The 20,648-nt window shown below is 40.4% G+C and overlaps 1 long non-coding RNA gene across 6 annotated transcripts in view; it reads left to right on the top strand.

Moving 5' to 3' along the window:
- Window positions 1-434: 434 nt before the first annotated feature.
- The window catches only part of LOC122216482, an 82,467-nt gene continuing 62,253 nt past the window's right edge, over window positions 435-20,648 (top strand). Inside the window, exons 1-5 of one of the 6 annotated variants that reach the window (XR_006200939.1) lie at window positions 435-538; window positions 1,995-2,146; window positions 5,699-5,729; window positions 10,889-11,013; window positions 17,430-18,130. This is a non-coding gene — a long non-coding RNA (uncharacterized LOC122216482). Of the gene's footprint in view, window positions 539-1,994; window positions 2,147-5,698; window positions 5,730-10,888; window positions 11,014-17,429; window positions 18,131-20,648 lie in introns of those variants that run through there. The other 5 variants (XR_006200938.1, XR_006200941.1, XR_006200934.1 and 2 more) reach the window with 5 other exon arrangements.

The following is a 20,648-nucleotide window of genomic DNA, read 5'->3' as shown; positions in this document are numbered from 1 at the left end:
CTCAAGTTGGAATTTCTCTTCCTGTTCAAAAGTACGGTTGACCTTTTCACCAGCAGCCTTGCTAACAAAAGGGATAAAGTTGATGCCAACTTTTTCCTTAACACACTCAGCAAATTCCTTTAAACAGTGGAGTACCGTTGAAAACCTTGTAGCTCTTCTTTCACTTTGCATAATCCTCTTACCAAACTGATTGAAGACAATGACCAATAAATAGGGAGCTTTCACAGAATAAATTACACTAGTTCCCCCTTCTCTGGGATTTGGCTTTTCCGCAGTTCCAGCTCCAGGCAGTCAACCCCGACCAGAAGCAGGGGCATCAGAAGGTCAATCCGTAGCCTGACGCCACGTCAGTGAAGTCACAAAGTCTGCGACACGCCCCTCACTTATCCCATTCGGTGACGTCACAAAGTCTGCGACACGCCCCTTCCGTGATCCCTCACACAGGCATTTTATCATCTCACATCATCACAGGAGGGGTGAGTACAGTGAGACAAGATGTTTTGAGAGCCAGAGACCACGTTCACATAACTTTTATTACGTATACTGCTATGATTGTTCCCTTTTATTATTTGTTATTGTTGTTACTCTCTTACCGTGCCTAACTTATAAATTAAACTTTATCGAAGGTTCGTACGTATTGGAAAAACATAGTATATGTAGGCTTCGGTCCTATTTGCGGTTTCAGATGGGAGGTCGTAGGATGTATCCCATATGGATAAGGGTGGGGAGACTACTCTGTTAAAACTCAATAAGAGGGGTACCTGGGGTGGCTCAGTCAGTTAAGCCTCCGACTTCCGCTCAGGTCATGATCTCAGGGTTGGTGAGTTCAGGCCCCTCGCTGGGCTCTGTGCTGACGGCTTGTTGCCTGGAGCCTGCTTCCAATTCTGTTTCCTTCTCTCTGTGTCCCTCTCCCGCTCGCAGTCTGTCTCTCTCAAAAAAAACATTAAAAAAAAACAAACAAAAAAAACCTCAACAAGAATTAAGGGGTCCTTTTCTTCATAATTAAAGTATGATTTTATGCTTCAAGTGATAAACTGAGAATTCCTTCAAATGTGTTTGTTAGAACTGAATAATGCCAACAAAATCATGACGTTTTTAATTGCTCAGTACAAAGAGGGTATCGATGCTGATGGCGTTAGTATACATGCTGAAGTAGGAGAACAGTTTCATAACAGTGTCATGACAGTGTCCAAAGAAAGAACATCATATGCTATCTGAGCAGCATTAGGCAGACTAGGGCGGGACAGCCAACACTTTATGGAATCATTGTATGCTTTGCTTCAACTTTGACTTTCAGCACCTTTACACAAACAACTGCATGGTCTACCTCCAATTCAATGTATCTCATTAACTCTGGCTTATAAGAGAGTCTTTGCTACAATTTCCTAATGTTTCTGAAGTCTCATCTGGAAGGGATTTCATGGACAATGGCCTTGTAAGCAATCCTCTTTCACAAAAATATTGCCCAATCAAGAGAAAAGCGTTTTCTGATTGTGGTTACTTGCATTAATGAATGTGGTTTTTACACGTTTTAGCATTGCTGTAGATTTTGTCCTGGCCCTTGATTTGATGTTTGTTTAGTATTTGCTTGCAATTTTGAAATGAGAAAATATTTCTGATAGCAGTACATTTAAACATTTGAGCTGAATGAGGATATAGACCATGGAAGGCCATTACAGCCTCTGCTGTGATTATTCTTCATCTGAATCTCTCTAAATAATTTTTAAAAAGTTACTTTATCCTTTTCTTTCGTACTGATTGAGGAAGTCATACATCTCTTGTGCTCAGCTGCTAGGATATGTTGCTTTGTATCTGACAGTATTTATAGTGAGTGAACAATTGTATCTCATACAAAAAGCTTCAAAGGATTTTTGTTTTCTCATTTAATAAATGTCCACTGTTCAGAAATTGGTCATAAAACTTTATTCTCACATTTGGGGTTTTAATTCTGTGCAAATTATGAAATTACCAATTTGCTTTATCAATCACTGCAGAATTTGAAGATTGAATTTGGTAGTCTTCTGACCATGTTGCTGCCATCCATCACTCACAAATCAACTCATCATGACCTGTAACCAGGAACGAAGAGTTGCAAACTTGCCAACTAGCAATGAATTGAACTCAGTTGAACTCTGATGCAGAAAAGGTAAACGTTCTGTTTGCCTACAGGGGAAATCTATACAGCTGACTCTTGAACAACATGGGTTGGAACTGCACGTGCCCATTTACATGCAGATTTTTAAAGATAAATACAGTATGGTACTGTAAATGTATTATCTCTTCATTATGGTTTTCTTCTTCTTTTTTTTTTTTTTTTAAAGATTTTATTTGTAAGTAACCTCTACCCCCAATGTGGGGCTTGAATTCACAACCCTGAGGTCAAGAGTCCCACGCTCTTCCGACTGAGCCAGCCAGGCGCCCCCTTATGGTGTTCTTAATAATATTTTTTTTCTAGCTTATTTTCTTGTAAGATTATAGTATATAGAATACATACCATAAGGATAGGTGCTTATTTACCATATATGATAGCCATAAGGCTTCTGGTCAACAGTAGGCTATTAGCCATTAAGGTATTGAGGATTCAAAAGTTATGTACAGATTTTCAACCGCAGGGTCAGCACCACTCACCCCTGGATTGTTCCAAGAGTCAGCTGTGTTTGTAAGACATTGTTTTCTTGAGAAAGCCAGAGTTGATCTTATGTAAGGGTTTGAGAAGCTTGACATTCGGGGATCGGTGGGTTTTCAGAAGTGGAGTGTGTACAGATTGAAAGATTTTCAGCTGTGTTAGTGTGTTCACTGGAGAAAGGCTGCTGTCCACCAGCTAACCATGACCTTCAGAAGCTTGGCTGCTGGAGTGGGTATTTTTTTGAATGGCTGTTGTCTCGAAGCGTGCATTGTCCCAGCTTGCTGACATTCAGGACTGGAGGTTTATCACCGAATGTCTTTCAGAAGCTTGGGCTGTTACTGATTTGCTCGCTTTTAGACACTTGGAGTAAGGCTGTTAACTGGCTGCTTTCCAGAAACAGGCCACAGGAGTGAGGCTACAACTGTTTGGCTGATTTTCAGAGCATGTGCACTCATACGAAGTTAACTCGAATTAACAATGCTTACTTGTTCACAGCTTGGGAATTTGGTCGAAGAATAGTCTTTTCTTGAGTATGAAAAAGAAATACTTTTCATTCTCAGTTCCTCTCTTTGATCTCCCTGCAGCCAAACCTGCAGGAGAGGCCATAAGAGATGGTTGAGATGTTTGTGGAGTATGGTTTGCAGCTGGTATTGCCATGTAAGTGATGTAAGTACCATTTACTGGGGCAGAAAGATAGCTCTAGGTGCGGATTTTTGTAATTTCTTTTAAAAAGCTGAATACAGGGCACTTAAGGGGTCATGACAAAGTCAGTACAGGGCACAGTACAACACAAATACGGGGCATGTCCTGTATATACAGGATACTGGCAACCCCACCTAAATGTAATATTCTAGCTATAACATTAAATATAACAGCAAAAGACTTGCTTTCCAAATTTAAAAAAAAATTTAAAAATATCATCTGAATGGTCTGGGTTCCTTTAAAAACATGAATTATATTAAGCTGATGTCTTCTTTTTTTTTTCTCTTTCTCCTTGAATCTCCCCAAACAATATAGAGATATTTAAGATCTATTCTGTAAAAGGAGGCACTTGGTTTCTCTTCTGATGACGATGGTAATAATTTCCCACTAAAAGATTCTTAACATGAGGTCTGACTTTGCACTTAACGCTTCTGCTTTGTTTACCTCTTTGCCTTTTTCAAAACTATGATTCCATCGTCTCTATTAGATCAATAAATACCACCAGGAATATGATTAATGGGTAGTGCTGCATTTTAAAAACAGCAAGTCAAGAATTTCATATTTCTTTTTCTTTTTTAAAAAAAAGTTTTTAATGTTTGTTTATTTTTCAGAGAAAGAGAGACAGAGCATGAGCCGGGCAGGGGCAGAGAGAGAGGGAGACACAGAATCTGAAGCAGGCTCCAGGCTCTGAGCTGTCAGCCCAGAGCCCAGTACGGGGCTCAAACCCACAAACTATGAGATCATGACCCCAGGCCAAAGTCGGACACCTAACTTACTGAGCCATCCAGGCGCCCCATTTCATATTTCTTTAGATGTTTCTTAAAACAGTTTATGCAGATCGTAAAGCAAAAGCATTTTTACATAGGCTTCAAGAAATCTCTCATAGATCTCTTAATGGAGATCAAATCATAACAATGTGGATATAAATGTGCTTCATTTTATGCTGTATGTAAATAATCTAAAATAAGAGTTGTGGTTTAATGGAAATCTATTATAAGTAATTTTGTGAGACCCAACTGTAATTCTAGGAACCTGCAAGCCCACTCAGCAGATTCAATGGAGCAAAAGGGGGTCATAGTTACTAGGGGATCCTGGGGTGCCTGGGTGGCTCAGTCGGTTACGCATCCAACTTCAGCTCAGGTCACGGTCTCTCAGCTTGTGAGTTTGAGCCTTGCCTGGGGCTCTGTGCGGACAGCTTAGAGCCTGGAGCCTGCTTCGGATTTTGGGTCTCTTTCTCTTTTTGTCCCTCCCCCACTCATGCTCTCTCTCTCTCTCTCTCAAAAATAAACATTAAAAAAATTTTTATTTTTAATTAGGGAATCCTGTGCAAAGCAGCTGAGCAGGTTGGCCCTTCCCCCTTTTCCCCACTTAATATAAAGCAGAGGGAGCAGCTCTTGACCCCCGCAGTGGACCCTAGGTCTGAAACAGCAGAGCAGTGCCCTAGAGAGCTGATGACTCTTGGGAGGGGTAGGAAGGACTCTCACACAGAAGACACTGTTGGAACACCTCCTCCAGCTATATGTACTGCCCCACCCCACGATCCCTGGAGACGAGATGTAGGAAACAGAAGCTGAATCCACAGACATGTATACACAGAACCACAGATACAAAGATAAGCACACAACTAAGAGTCACCATTGGAGTAATACTGGGAAAGAAAAGCATCAACCCCAACAACGAATCAACACTTGAAGAAAAGACTCCAAGACAGTTCTTTTTTCAAGTTTATTTAATTTATTTTGAGAGAGAGAGAACAGGGGAGGCACAGAGAGAGAGGGAGAGAGAGAATCCCAAGCAGGCCCCTCCCTGTCAGTCCAGAGCCCGATGAGGGGTTCGATCTCATGAGTTGTGAGATCATGACCTGAGCCCAAACCAAGATGCAGATAGATGTTTAACTGACTGAGCCACCCATGCATCCTCGGGTCTAATGAATATCTTTGGGTAATAAAAGAGGAATACAGGTATATATTCATATGTAACAACATACGCAATTATGAAAACAATTCTTAGAAATCAAGAACATAATCATAGAACCTTTAAAACTTCAATAAGTGAGTTTTATAGAAGAATGGGCAGAGTTGAAGATTAACTCTGGGTAAGAAGATCTAGATGAAGAATTTGCTTATAACCTAGCACAGTCCAGAAGTTCTGATGTCTACCTCAGAGGAGGGAAGATGGGAGGGAAAGAAGAGAGAGGGCTGCCAGAGGTAGGAAGTTTCTAAAAAAATCAAGTCTTCAAAGAGAGATTTAAATAAAGAATTGATAAAAAATAAAATAATAAGTAGTCTTTAGTAGATATTAGCAAATATTAACACATTGTATATGTTTATTCATAGACTTACCTTTAACACAACCTATTATTCTTCTCAGATAAGTGGAAGAGTCAAATGACCAGACTGAGGTGGGAATAATATATAAGATGAAGCATTTTGGAGAGGTCTGAGCAGATTCTGTCAAATTGTGCTTCTAGGACTTGTTGAGAGATATTGAAGTCTAAATAGATGCTGAGGATGAATGCTTTTTTTGAATGGGGAAAATACATGGGTCAGATGAAATGAGAAGTGTGTGTTATATGAGAACAGATTCCAGACCCTTGAGTGCTCACAGATGAAACAGTTAATTCCTAAGCTTCCTCCTTTCCTGTTGAGTATCTCATCCTATACTTCTGTTTGATGAGTTCTAGCATATTCTTCTCCTTTCTTTTTTCTTTTTCCTTTCTTTTCTCTTCCTTCCTTTTCTTTTCTTTCTTTCTTTCTTTCTTTCTTTCTTTCTTTCTTTCTTTCTTTCTTTCGAAAGAGAGAGTGAGAGAGCACATGCTAGCAGGGGGAGAGAAGAAGGAGAGGGAGACAGAGAATCTTAAGCAAGTTCCATGCCCAGGGGAGCTTGACACAAGGTTTGATGCAGGGCTTGATCTCACAAACCATGAGATCATGACCTCAGCTGAAATCAACAGTTGGACGCCTAACCAACTGAGCTACCCATTTGTCCCTATTCTTCTCCTTTCTAATGTGTTTTCTCTTTCTTCAGGATTCTCTTGCCCACCTTCATGACTGGAGGATTTTATTCCAATTTTATAGCCTAATAGAACTTCCCTCCACTGTGACATTCTCATTTCTTCTACAGTGTCACCTTTCTTACCAATGTTTTGATTATCATTATTTTTTAATGTTTATTTATACTTGAGAGAGAGAAAGGGAGGGGCAGAGAGAGAGAGTTGGACAGAGGGTCTGAAGTGGGCTCTGTGCAGGGCTCGAACTTAGAAACTAGGAGATCATGACCTGAGCCTAAATCAGATGCTCAACCAACTAACCCACTAAGGTGCCCCCACCCCCGTTATTTTTAATATGTTAAAACTTTTTAGATATCTGATTAGGTAAAGCCATCAGGAAAATATGATTTTGATAAACATTTTAATATCTTGAATTTAGTTCATTGTAGGTGATAAGGGTTTAACATAATGTGCTTCAGAAACTCAAAGCTTAATTTATAAAAGATTAAGAAAATAAATTATCAGAAATGCTGCAAGCCTTATACATATTGTCACTCAACACCTCTCAAGTGACAATATAAGTTAACAGGCATTGTCCTATATTATTGGTGACACATTCACCTTTATTGGATAAAATGGTCAGATAAAACCAGGCCCAGGTGCTTCTTGGGGGAAAATATGTAAGGCTTTATTTTAGTTTTGTAATAAGTAAGCAAATGAGTAAGAGAAAAAAGTTGAAGAATCCAATTTTGAAAAATCTGATAAAAAGAAAAGGAAAAAGTATAGAAATAAAGTATGGGACTTTACATATATATACTAAATATTAAGGATCTTTTATGTATTAGGAGAGTATTACATATAATTTTATGACATTAATACTTTAAATGTATTGTTTCTCTACAGAAAACAGTAGAAAGGGTAGAGAAATAGAAAATCTGAATACACTAGTATTTACAGGAAAAATAGCAAAAAACATTGCTAGGGCCAAACATTTATCCACAAAAGTGTCACCAAGCCATATTATTCTGTGGCCAGATTATCCCAAACCTTCAAGGAACAGGTAATTCAGGTTATAGAAAGTGATCCAGACAAAGGTGAAAAGTTCCCTACTTCATTCTGTTAGGCTGGAATACCACCACCACCACCAAAGAAAGACAAACAAAACTGTAGGCCAGCCTCAGTTGGGTACCCAGCTGTAAAAAGCACAAATGAAACATTAGCAAATGAAATGCATCATTGTATTAGCAAGTACAGTTTATCTCAGGAATGCATGGATGAGCCCCTATTAGAAGACATATTACTGTTATTTACAACAGTAAGAGATCATAGAGAATTAATTTTATGATCTTGAGGTGAGAAAGACATCACTTGAGCGAGATTTAAGACAGGCCATTTTGGCACATGCATGGCGTAAGAGGTATTCACTTGTTCTTTCAAATGGATTCCGTTTTTTCCGTTTTCGTTTTTTTGTGTTTTTTTTTTTTTGTTATATACTTGTTTTTTTATTTTATTTTTATTTTTTTTTAATATATGAAATTTATTGTCAAATTGGTTTCCATATAACACCCAGTGTTCATCCCAAAAGGTGCCCTCCTCAATACCCATCACCCACCCTCCTCTCCCTCCCACACCCCATCAACCCTCAGTTTGTTCTCAGTTTTTAAGAGTCTCTTATGCTTTGGCTCTCTCCCACTCTAACCTCTTTTTTTTTTTTTTTTCCTTCCCCTCACCCATGGGCTTCTGTTACGTTTCTCAGGATCCACATAAGAGTGAAACCATATGGTATCTGTCTTTCTCTGTATGGCTTATTTCACTTAGCATCACACTCTCCAGTTCCATCCACGTTGCTACAAAAGGCCATATTTCATTTTTTCTCATTGCCACGTAGTATTCCATTGTGTATATAAACCACAATTTCTTTATCCATTCATCAGTTGATGGACATTTAGGCTCTTTCCATAATTTGGCTATTGTTGAGAGTGCTGCTATAAACATTGGGGTACAAGTGCCCCTATGCATCAGTACTCCTGTATCCCTTGGATAAATTCCTAGCAGTGCTATTGCTGGGTCATAGGGTAGGTCTATTTTTAATTTTTTGAGGAACCTCCACACTGCTTTCCAGAGCGGCTGCACCAATTTGCATTCCCACCAACAGTGCAAGAGGGTTCCCGTTTCTCCACATCCTCGCCAGCATCTATAGTCTCCTGATTTGTTCATTTTGGCCACTCTGACTGGCGTGAGGTGATATCTGAGTGTGGTTTTGATTTGTATTTCCCTGATAAGGAGCGACGTTGAGCATCTTTTCATGTGCCTGTTGGCCATCCGGATGTCTTCTTTAGAGAAGTGTCTATTCATGTTTTCTGCCCATTTCTTCACTGGGTTATTTGTTTTTTGGGTGTGGAGTTTGGTGAGCTCTTTATAGATTTTGGATACTAGCCCTTTGTCCGATATGTCATTTGCAAATATCTTTTCCCATTCCGTTGGTTGCCTTTTAGTTTTGTTGGTTGTTTCCTTTGCTGTGCAGAAGCTTTTTATCTTCATGAGGTCCCAATAGTTCACTTTTGCTTTTAATTCCCTTGCCTTTGGGGATGTGTCGAGTAAGAGATTGCTACGGCTGAGGTCAGAGAGGTCTTTTCCTGCTTTCTCCTCTAAGGTTTTGATGGTTTCCTGTCTCACATTCAGGTCCTTTATCCATTTTGAGTTTATTTTTATGAATGGTGTGAGAAAGTGGTCTAGTTTCAACCTTCTGCATGTTGCTGTCCAGTTCTCCCAGCACCATTTGTTAAAGAGACTGTCTTTTTTCCATTGGATGTTCTTTCCTGCTTTGTCAAAGATTAGTTGGCCATAGGTTTGTGGGTCTAGTTCTGGGGTTTCTATTCTATTCCATTGGTCTATGTGTCTGTTTTTGTGCCACGTTTTTTTGTTTTTATTGTGGTTCTTGTTTGGGGGGCAATTTGGCTGAATCTATCAACACATTAAATATGCATACCTTTTGAGTCACCAACTATACTAATAGGAATCTATCCTAAAGAGATTCTAATTGTACGAATTCTCAAAGGTGTATATAGTTCAGTGAGATAACAGCTTGAAAATTTGGACATTTTGATTCCATTTTTGCAATATCCATCCCATCTCTCTACTGTTGAAAGCAGCAGAGCAATTTGGGGAACTGACCCCAAGACAAACAGGGTGTCTGAATGGTCTAAGAGTAATCCCAACCCCATTGCCATTGATTGGTTCAGAAATGGGCATGTGGCCCAAATTTAGCCAATCAGATGTGAGTTACCTTTAGCGAAGACTTCTGGGAAAGTTTTTTTCTGCCCTTGAGAACTGAGGGCGCCAAATCTCTTTGTCCATTTGGCTTTGCAAATAAAAAAGCATGCAGGGGTGCTTGGGTGGTTCAGTTGGTTAAGCGTCTGACTTGAGCTCAGGTCGTCTCTGCCCCTCCCTCTGCCTCCCTGTCTCTGCCTCTTCCCCACTAGCTCGCTCTCTCTCTCTCTCTCAAAAATAAGTAAACATTAAAAAATTAAAAAAAAAAAAAAGCGTGCAGTTCTTTCAGTCATTTTATGCGCAGAGGTGAGCCAGCCTTGGGATGGAATGGATTCTGAGAATGGCAGGGAAGAAGGATGGAAAGCACCTGGCTAAATGGTGGCTTTGTTGAGCCCAGACGTGAATATATCAGCAACAAAGCCTCTTTATCTCTCAAGTTCTAGTTCTGTCAGCTAAAAATTTCTTAATGGTTCAAGCAGATTGAATCAGAGTTTCTATTACTTTCAGCCAAACGCGTCCTTCATACAGGCAGCACTGCTAGCAATAGCAGAAACAGCCAACCAATCTAAATGCTTCTAAGCAAGGGAGTGGTTAAATAAATTACAGTACTTTGCTTATCACGAATATTATGTAGTCACTAAAATAAGGTAAATCTGTGTGCTGACAGCTCAGAGCCTGGAGCCTGCTTCAGATTCTGTGTCTCTCTCTCTGCCCCTCCCCTGCTCAGGCTCTCACTCTGTCTGAAAAAAATTAAAAAATTTTTTTTTAAGAAAAAAGAAAAAAAAGAAAAGGTTCCGGAGCAAGCTGTATGTATCTAGCTGATTTTAGGAATAAATGAATTTCAGCTTCCCCTGATACTAATGGGTATTATTGCTAATCTCATAGCTAATTATGTAAGAACTAGCACTTCAGCTTCAGTGGCTTTTTTTGTCCTATTCAGGATACCATGGTACTGACTGCAGCCTTTGGGACATCATAGTTGCTTTGTTATTTTGTAGTAGTTTACTTACATATTTGCTTCTTGCATATATCTTATATAAATAAATTCCTTGCAATAAATCTCATATATATGATCTATACTCTCCTATTGATTCTATTTGCTGGTAGAAACATTAATACACATGTCCATGATGTGATGGGCCCTAAATAGTCAATGATAAACAAAAACAAAGATGCAATTTACAGTTTAATATTGGGAGAAATAGTAAGTAGGTAAGTATGTATTTTCAAGTTGTTGTATGCGCCAAGAAGGAAGACAAACAGGTCATTGAATGGAAATTATTTTTCCTAATTTAAACCAGGTAGTCAGGGATGGCCTCTCTAGGGAGATGATGTATCAGGTGAAGTGTGAGATGGCATCAGCCTTGAAACATGCAAAGAGGGTCCTAGGTAGCGGGAACGGTATGTGCAAAGGCCCTGGGATCAGGTGAGTCCTTGACCTCTTCCTGGAATTACCAGATGACTGAAAAGTAATGTTTCTGACTTCTCTCTTGAAACTTTGGTACTCTACCAATCATCTATTTGGCATACCTGCATATATTTGTGTAACCAGTTTTTTGTCTCTCTCCCCTTACTAAATGAAAGTTCCATAAAGGCAGAAGTTCTGTCTGTTTTGTTTCCCAGGTCTGCTTTCAACTATGTTGAAAAGTTCCTGGTACTTAGCAGGTACTCATAAATATTAAATGAATGAATACTTGAATGCATGAATGCATGAATGCTTGAATGAATGAATGAATGAATGAATGAATGAATGAATAGTTACGACAGTTAGGAACAGTTGCAGGAGTCCAGGCAAAAGGTGGTGATCGTTTGGTTAAAGTGGAAGTGATGAGGTGAGAGAAGGGTCACGGGTTTGAGATACTTCTGGAGTTAGTCAGTAGCACTGGTTGACAGATGAGAAGTGTGATGTAAAAAAGGAAGAAGTCCAGTGGCTCACAGTTTTCCTGCCTAAAAAACAAGGTAGATCGTGATACCAGTGGCAGAAATGGAAGAGTCTACAGGGGAAACATTTTGGTATTCCCAAAACCCAGCCTACAAGCTTTATGACTATTTGATAAGTGAATGGATGAAATGGTGAATTTAGTTTCCGTCACTGTTTGTAGCCAAAGGCAGCTGCCTTAATGTTCACTGATTTTCAAGTCCTTATTTTACGTTTCCTGTTTTTTAATGTGTTTTTTTTTTTGTTTGTTTTAATGATGTTTTAATGATGTCTTTAGCTCCTTCGAGGAAAAAAATGTGTTTTTTTCTTTCATGGTATAAAGTAAATATCTTAATAGTTTGAGGAACTGTGTTTGGATGAGCTTATGAAGGACTTCAGACTATAGTGAAATCTAATGAACAGGAAAATTCCACATGCTACGTGTTACCAAAAATACACATTCTTGATGCAATAACTACAGAATGGGCCCATGACTTTCACACACATACACACACACACAAAAGGTCTCCCTTGGTCTCTTCCTGCTTTCAGGTCAGATATGTGCTTTCACTTAAAATTTTAAAATTTCATCCTGTTTTAGTTTTGCAAAATATCCAAGTTATTACTTTTTTTTTTTTTCTCTAGAACAATTTTCCTCAAACTATCCACGATGGATTAGTATTAGCTCAGAGGCAGAGGAACTGGTGTGGAGACTTGTTAAAAAGTGCACAGTCCTAGGTCTTAGCAGAAACTTAATACATCAGCAATTTTGGGTATGGAAACCCAGGACCAGCATTTTAAATAGGCCTACATGATTCTCGAGCACGTGCCCTAAAAGTTGAAGACTACTATAGAAATATGAAAACATAGATTTTTAGAAGAAAAACTCAAAGCGTAGTTTGATTTCATTTTCTTGGAGTTTTTTTGTTTTTGTTTTTGTTTTTTTTAAGAGAGAGAGCACAAGTGGAGGAGAGGGGCAGAGAGAGAGAAAATCCCAAGCAGGCTCTGTGCTGAATGTGATCAGCTCAGGACTCCATCCCACAACCCTGGGATCATGACCGAGCTGAAATCAACAGTCGGACGCTCAACCAACTAAGCCACCCAGGAGCCTCTCCTTGTTTGTTTCTTAATACAAATTTATGGCTCTTAAATGTTTATTTATTTTTGACAGAGAGAGAGAGCGAGCGAGCGAGCATGAGCGGGGGAGGGGCAGAGAGAGAGGGAGACACAGAATGGGAAGCAGGCTCCAGGCTGCCAGCTGTCAGCACAGAGCCCGACGTGGGGCCAAACTCACAGACCACGAGATCATGACCTGAGCCGAATCGGACGCTCAACCGACTGAGCCACCCGGGTGCCCAGATGGCTCTTAAAACTAGCGGTTCTCAAAGTATGGTGCAAGGGACCCCCAGGGTCTCCCAAGACTTTGCATGCAGTCCACAAATCAAAACTACTTTTGTTATAATACTAAGATGTTATTACTCATTCTCTTATGGATGTGCACTGCAGTTTTACAGAGGTTAAATGATGAATGGTATCACAACAAACTGAATACAGAAGCAGATAGGAGGATCCAGCTTGCTTCTATTAAGCTAGACACTAAAGAGATTTTCAAAATGTAAAACAATGCCACTCTCCTCATTAAGTATCTTTTTTGTTTTGAAAAATGCAGTTACTTCTCATAAATTTGTTACTTAGGCTAACACGTAATGCATCATTGATTGTTATTTTAAAATAAATGAATAAATGTTTTTTAAGTTACAGTTTTAATTTCTAACACACCAAATATCAATAGATATAATGCACACGCAAAAGCTGTTTGGGATGTTCAGTATTTTTTTAAGACGGTTTTCCTGAGCCAAAAAATTTGAGAAGTCTTGTCCCAGATTTATTTTCCTCTATAAAAGAATCTTAGGGGATCTCGGGGCACCTGGTTGGCTCAGTTGGTTAAGGGTTCGACTTCGGCTCATGTCATGATGTCGGCGTCCGTGAGTTGGAGCCCCATGTAGGGCTCTGTGCTGACAGCTCAGAGCCTGGATCCTGCTTTGGATTCTGTGTGTCCCTCTCTCTCTGCCCCTCCCCCACTCATGCCTCCATTTCTTTCTCTCTCAAAAGTAAATGAACGTTAAAAAAATGTTTTTTAAGAATCTTTGGGGATCTCAGTGGGAACTCTTTTCTGGTTCCTGATCTGCCGTGCATTCCGAATCCATGTGATTTATAACCAACCAACTGCTTGCCCAGGTGGACAAATATATGGTGAAGCTCTTTGTCTATTCAAGAGCAAACAGTGATGGTTTCCATGAAGATAAATAAAAAACTAGAAAAGCAAGCTCTCAGAATTCCATTCAAGTAGCTGAGTCTAGTCAACACTGAAAGAGGAACAGATGGGGCATTATTAAAACAAAGATGTTTTAGGCATGCATAATATGACACAATAAAAACAGCATTGTCCTTGAAGCAGGCCTTCTTGGAGTTAAGATTTCTATTTCTTGCTCTCTGTTTGGTCTTGGGCAAGTCAAACCTCTGGGCTGTCGTCTCCTCATCTAAAATTCATGTGTTCATTCATTTATTCACACATTTATTATTTTTTCTTTTTTTATTCAACAAATACTGACTAAATATCTCCTTGGATCCAGACCTATTAAGTACTGGAGATACAGCGCTGAGTAATTTTATTTCAGACTGTGAGGTTTTCACCGTATATGAGCATAGAACATCAATGTATTTAAATTATTTAAGTTATTCTGACTTAAAATAGCTCCACATGTCCACAACTGTTTATGTCTTTTGTTTGTTTGTTTTTACATTTATTTATTTTTGAGAGACAGAGAGGGACAGCACAAGTGGGGGAGGGGCAGAGAGAGAGGGAGAGAGAGAGAGAGAGAGAGAGAGAGAATCTCAAGCAGCCTCCAGGCTCTGAGCTGTCAGCACAGAGCTCTATGTGGGGCTCAAACTCATAAACCATGAGATCATGACTTGAGCCGAAGTCTGATGCTTAACTGAATGAGCCACCCCAGCGCCCCTCACAACTGTTTGTATCCCACTAAGTATCTCTTCATAGCCCTTATCATCACATGACGTTTTATATGTTTCTGTATTTATTTTGGGGGGAGGATACTTATTATCTATCTTCCTCATCAAACCTTGAGTTCCAGGGATGCAGGGACTTTATCTTGTTGACCAATGTGTTTCCTGGCATATGGGTGACATTCAGTAACTATTTGTTGAATGAGTGAAAAAAAAAGGAGGGGGGAGGGAGAAGAGGGTAAGTACATATATGGGGGGAAGAAAGAAGAAAGAGAAAGAAAGAATGCAGAGGAAAACAAATCAATATATTTATTGAAAAAAGAAGAATGAGTTGCTGTTAGGTGAAGTTTTGGGGAGACAGAAAGTATTCTAGGCGTTGGGAAGAGCATCTACAAAGACAGAAAGTATGGAATAACAAAGAAATGTGAGTTGTTCAATAAAGACAGCCGAAGGGGCGCCTGGATGGTTCAGTCGGTTGAGCGTCTGACTTCAGCTCAGGTCATGATCTCGTGGTTCTTGAGTTCGAGCCCCGCGTCAGGCTCTGTGCTGATGCTTCAGATTCTGTGTCTCCCTCTCTCTCTACCCCTCCCCTGCTCACACTCTGTCTTTCTCTCTCTAAAAAATAAACATTAAAAAAATAATAAAGACAGCTGAAATGTGTGATCTGTAGGCAAGGGGAGGCATGGAAGCGATGGGAAGTTCTAATACTCTCTGAATCTATCAAAGAATGAGTGGCTTTCTGTCACCCTTCTACATGACTACCTATATGATGTGGATCTTGACTGATAGACACGGTTTTTGTATGGGAAGGTTGTTAGCTGTTGAAAGGAAAAAACTCCATTGTTTCCCTTCTCCACACTCAATACTCTCACTACTTCACTTCTAGTCCCCAAATGTGTGGAGTTTTCTCTCCCACTGACCAATTCTCCAACACCAGCTGGTGTCCTACATTCAACTTCCTTCTGACACTATCTACTTGGAGAGATCCCACAAATTAAAGGGACCAGGCCCACAAGACTGCCACCTCACTTCAGACACCAACTGCAAGGCTAAGCTTCTGATTGGCTGTAAATTGGAGGGCCCCACGACCTCCTCCTCGGGTGTGGTAATTTGCTAGAATGGCTCACAGGACTCAGGAAAACAGTTTACTTACTAGGCTACTGGTTTACTACACAAGGGATACACCTCAGGAATGGCTGAGTGTAAGAGATGCATAGGGCAAGGTCTGTGGAAACGGGACGGAGAGTTTCCATGTCCCCTTGAGTCCTACCACCCACCCAGCACCTCCACATGCTCACCAGCCCAGAATCTTTCTGAACTCCAAGCTTCATACTTTAGGGATTTTTATGGGGGCTTCCTTATTTAAGCACCATTGATGGAATCTTTGGCCATTGGTGACTTAATCAACCTTCAACCCATCTCCCTTCCTGGAGGTTGGAGGGCAGGCTGAAAGTTCAACCTCTCTATTCACACAGTTGGTTTCCCTAGCAACCAACCCTCTCTCTCTCTCTCTTTCTCTCTCTCTCTCATCGAAGGGCTTTCCAAAATCCTTTTCAGTAACATAAACTCAGACACTGTTGAAAGGGGATCTTTGTGAATCACAAAAGACACTCCTTTTACCTTTATGCTCTGGAGCTATTTCAGGAACCAGTATAAAAGAACAAAAGATGCCCTCACTTCTCAGATTACTTAGGAAATTACTAGAGTTTTAGGAGCTGTGTGTAGAAGAGGGAGACCAAGTTTATATTTCTTATAAATCACAATATCACAGGCATCATCTAACAATGTTGATAACATCGTTATTATGATTATGGCTAATGCATAATGAGTCCTTACTAAGTGAAAAGCACTTGACCTATATTATCTTCAAACAACTTCATGAATCAGAGACTATTATGAATTCCCGGTTTCATAGATAAGGACATTAGTGCAGGGAGGGTCTATGGGACCTTCCCAAAATAAGTGGCAGAGCTGAACTATGATGGCAGGTGCCTAAGAAGGCTCTCAATGATCTTTACCTTGGGACATTCCCAACCTTGTGTAGTTTACCCTCATATTCAAATCAGAGCTGATTCTGGGGCACCTGGGGGGCTCAGTGGTTAAGCATCTGACTCTTGATTTCAACTTAAGTCTTGATCTCATGACCAGGCCATGAGATCAAACCCTGAGTCAGGCTCTGCCCTGAGCGAGGAGCCTACTTAAGATTCTCTCTCTCTTTCCTTCTCCCACTCTCATTCTCTTGCTCTCTTTCTAAATAAGTAAGTAAAATAAAATCAGAGTTGATCTGATTACAATCAATAGAGCATGGTACAAGCGATTGTGTATGACTTCAGAGGCTAACTGAACTCAAGGGGCTCGTCACCATCATATTGAAAACAAAGAACTTTGTATTGTTACAAGTAAGGAGACAGCTCTCAAAACACTGTCCAGCTTTGGGGTTTGTACAGGAAGCTTTTATTCAGTGTATTAGGGGCAGGGGGCAGGGAGCCTGCATAGACTCTTTGGTTCAATTGCATATGCCTAGAAGGTCAACATGTTAGTATATACATATATCATGTGTTCAAAAAATGGCTACACAGTGCCCATAGGAGGAGATCTTATTGTAATAAACTAAAGGTAACTTCAGGACAAATGAAGGGGACTTCTGTAGAGAGCCTCAATCCAATCTGGCTCAAACTGGCTCATGTAAAGGGCTAAATGGCGAAATACCTGATTGGATGTCTCCTGCTGATTCTACAAAACAAAACACATTCCTTCCCTCCTTTTGCCCTTTGCCCTCCTCCTTTCTGCTGGTAGCTTTCAGCCCTCTTATTTGAGTAACTTCCCATTGTGTCCCAGCTACCAAGTACAGCTTCAACCTTGATCTTTTTTTTTTTTTAATTAAAAAAAATTTTTTTTAGGTTTATTTGGAGAGAGAGCAAGAAGGGAAGGGGCAGAGAGAGGAAGAGACAGAATCCCAAGGAGTCTCTCCACAGTCTCTGCAGAGCTCAGTCGTGGGGCTTGAACTCACAAACCCATGAGATCATGACATGAGCTGAGATTGAGATCCGAAAGCTTAGCCAACTAAGCCACCCAGGCACCCCTCAACGTTGATCTTTTGAATTACTCACTTTGGATGAAACCAGTTGCTATGCTATGGTCAAGCAGTTCTATGAAAAGGAACTGAGATCTCCCATGAAGAGCCAGCACCAACCAAATGAACACCTTGGAAGTGGATTTGCAACCAGAGTCAAGCCTTCAGATGACGTCAGCCCCAAATGTGGACATCTGACAGTAACTTCACGAGAGACCCCAAGCCAGAACTGCCCAGCCAAGCCACACCTAAATTCCTGACCCACAGAAATACATGCGAGAATAAATGATTACAGTTGTGTTAAGCCACTAAATTTTGAAGCAATTTAATATGTAGAAATAGATCATTTATACAATTGGGATCAGAACTCAGATTTGTCTGACCTGAGAACCATATCTCATATTATTTTTTTCCCCCTTACTACTTATGTTATAAAATAGCTTGTCTTGCTGAGTGTGACTCAAACAGTAGCCCCAGGAGTAAAGTATGGAATCCAGGAGAGTATTTGATTCTAAAACCACACAATATGCCCCAGTTAGAAAGCTAACAATTGTAGCTTCAACCTTCAACTCCAAATAAAAGGTTGTTTTCCTAATTTGTCATTGAGATTGATTTTTTTTTTTAAGTTTCAAGGGGCCATCTTGAGTATATACATTTTTACTGAAGCAGAAGACAATTTTAAATGCTTACTTATACAATGTCACTTATTAAATCTGCTGTGTATATTTTAAATTAATACTATGTAGAATAATGCACTGGCTTAGAAATGTTATTTAACAAATCAACCATTTTATCCATACGTTCCGTATGCATCTTTTACGCCCCTGCTACAAATACCCATGGATCAACAGCATTGGCATGCCCTGAGAACTTGCTAGAAATGCAAAATGCCCCAGACTGCCTTGAATCAAAATAGGCATTTAAAAAAATTTTTATTTATTTTGAGAGAGAGAGAATGAGAGAGAGTGTACACTTGCATGTGGGGGAGGGTCAGAGAGAGAGAGAGACTCCCAAGTAGTCTCTCTGCTGACAAGTGCAGAGCCCGACGTGGGGCTCGATCTCATGAACCATGAGATCATGGTCTGAGCTGAAAATCAAGAGTGGGATGCTTAACCACCTGAGCCACCCGGGTGCCCCCCAACTACACATTTTAACAAGATTCCTCAAGTCGTCAGTGTGCACACTAAAGTTTGAGATGCACTGATCTAGAGAACCATCTTGCCATCACTTCTGTCATCTGTTTTCCAGAACACATAATCTTCACTGCCATGTAAACTGCTTGCAATATAACATGCTTTGAACCTCCGATGATGTTATGGTGGATACTTCTCATTGCTCTCCCACCAGCCCTTCCGCTTCCCCCTAACTGTGGAACTCCAGTTGTGTTTGGGTAGACCGATAGGCTCCGATAGAAAAAACTCAGCTTCCCGGATTTCTTTGCAGCTAGACTTGACCACATAGCACAGTTTAACTTCTGACCCACGAGAGGGAAGCAGAAATTAAATGCTGGCTGGGTCTTTAGGAAAATTCTTTATGAAAAGGGAACTCTGTTTGCATGCCCTTTTTTGACTTTCTCTTCTAGTCCTAACCCTTCCTTGTATTTCTGCCCGAAATGTGGATGAGCACCGGGGGAGGTGGAGCTGTTGTCTTGTAATCACAGGGACTAAAAACACACAGTGGAGCTGGGGAAGGAAAAGTGAAAAGGAGCCCAATGGGTTGGCTGCCCTGCCTCATGTGGATTTAGTCTGCTTATGTCTGAACTTCTTGCCATGTGGAAAGAATTCAGTCCTTTTTTGATTAAGCCATTGTAGTCAGGCTTCTGTTACATGCAGCTGAACACAATCCAGAAGCAAGTCACAAGCCCATGTTCACATAACAGCAGGCCCGTATTGTTCCGCATTCCTTCTGTAGGTGTGTACTTCCCTGCTTGCCAAAATTTAACCCCTCACTATACTGCTCTTAAAAGTAATTTTGGGGGCGCCTGGGTGGCTCAGTCGGTTGGGTGTCCGACTTTGGCTCAGGTCATGATCTCACCGTTGGTGGGCTCGAGCTCGCATCGGGCTCTGTGCTGACAGCTCAGAGCCTGGAGCCTGCTTCGGATTCTGTGTCTCCCTCTTTCTCTGCCCCCCCTCCCCTGCTCAAGCTCTGTCTCTGTCTCTCTCAAAAATAAATAAACATTAAAAAAACTTTTTAATTAAAAAATAAAAGTAATTTTGGGGCCCCTGGGTGGCTCAGTCAGTTAAGTGTCTGACCCTTGGTTCGGCTCAGGTCATGATCTCATAGCTCATGAGTTGGAGCCTCATGTCCAGCTTTGTGATGACAGTGTGGAGCCTGCTTAGGATTCTCTCTCTCCCTCTTGTAGCAGGATTCTTGCACAGAGAGTCGTGACACCGAGGCTTTTCTTTCCAGGAAGCAACTTAATTCCTGCTGGTACCACCCAGATGGGTTCGTACCCAAAGAACTGAGCCCTTAACGCCATGTGGCCATTGTTTACTTCTTTGTCTCCCACGTACAATAACACACAAACATGTAGTCTGATTAAGTGGTCTCATGTTACAAGGTCACGAGGGCTGTTGTCAAGTACACAAATAGCAAGGTTGCCTTGAGGTTTGTTTTTTATTTCCTTTCCTTAGGGAGGGTACCCTAACACACTCTCTCTCTCTGCCCCTCTCCCACTCACATTCTCTCTCTCAAAAATAAATAAATTTTAGAAAAAAGTTTATAGGAAAAAACAAAACAAAAACAAAATAAAACGTTGTTTATAAGAATGTTTAATTGTAACTGTGTGGTGATATACCAGGAATAATGACAAAAGCTATGTTAATTTATTTTCTTCCTTTGATTTTAACTGAGTCGATCAGGTGACCTCTATAAGCAGCCAAAATTAGCATGGCTTGAGCGCTTACCCAAATAATACTTTGTTTTCCAAAGTGGAACAACTGAATTACGACTTTAAAATAGAAAAACTTCATGAAAGCTTAAATGTAAGGCAACTTCCTCTTTTCTGATAATCCTTAACTTCTACTTAGGCATCGAGAAGCATCAG

Source organism: Panthera leo, chromosome A1, assembly GCF_018350215.1.
Source record: "Panthera leo isolate Ple1 chromosome A1, P.leo_Ple1_pat1.1, whole genome shotgun sequence".
Lineage (NCBI taxonomy): Eukaryota > Metazoa > Chordata > Mammalia > Carnivora > Felidae > Panthera > Panthera leo.
This window is presented reverse-complemented; position numbering and strand designations above follow the sequence as displayed.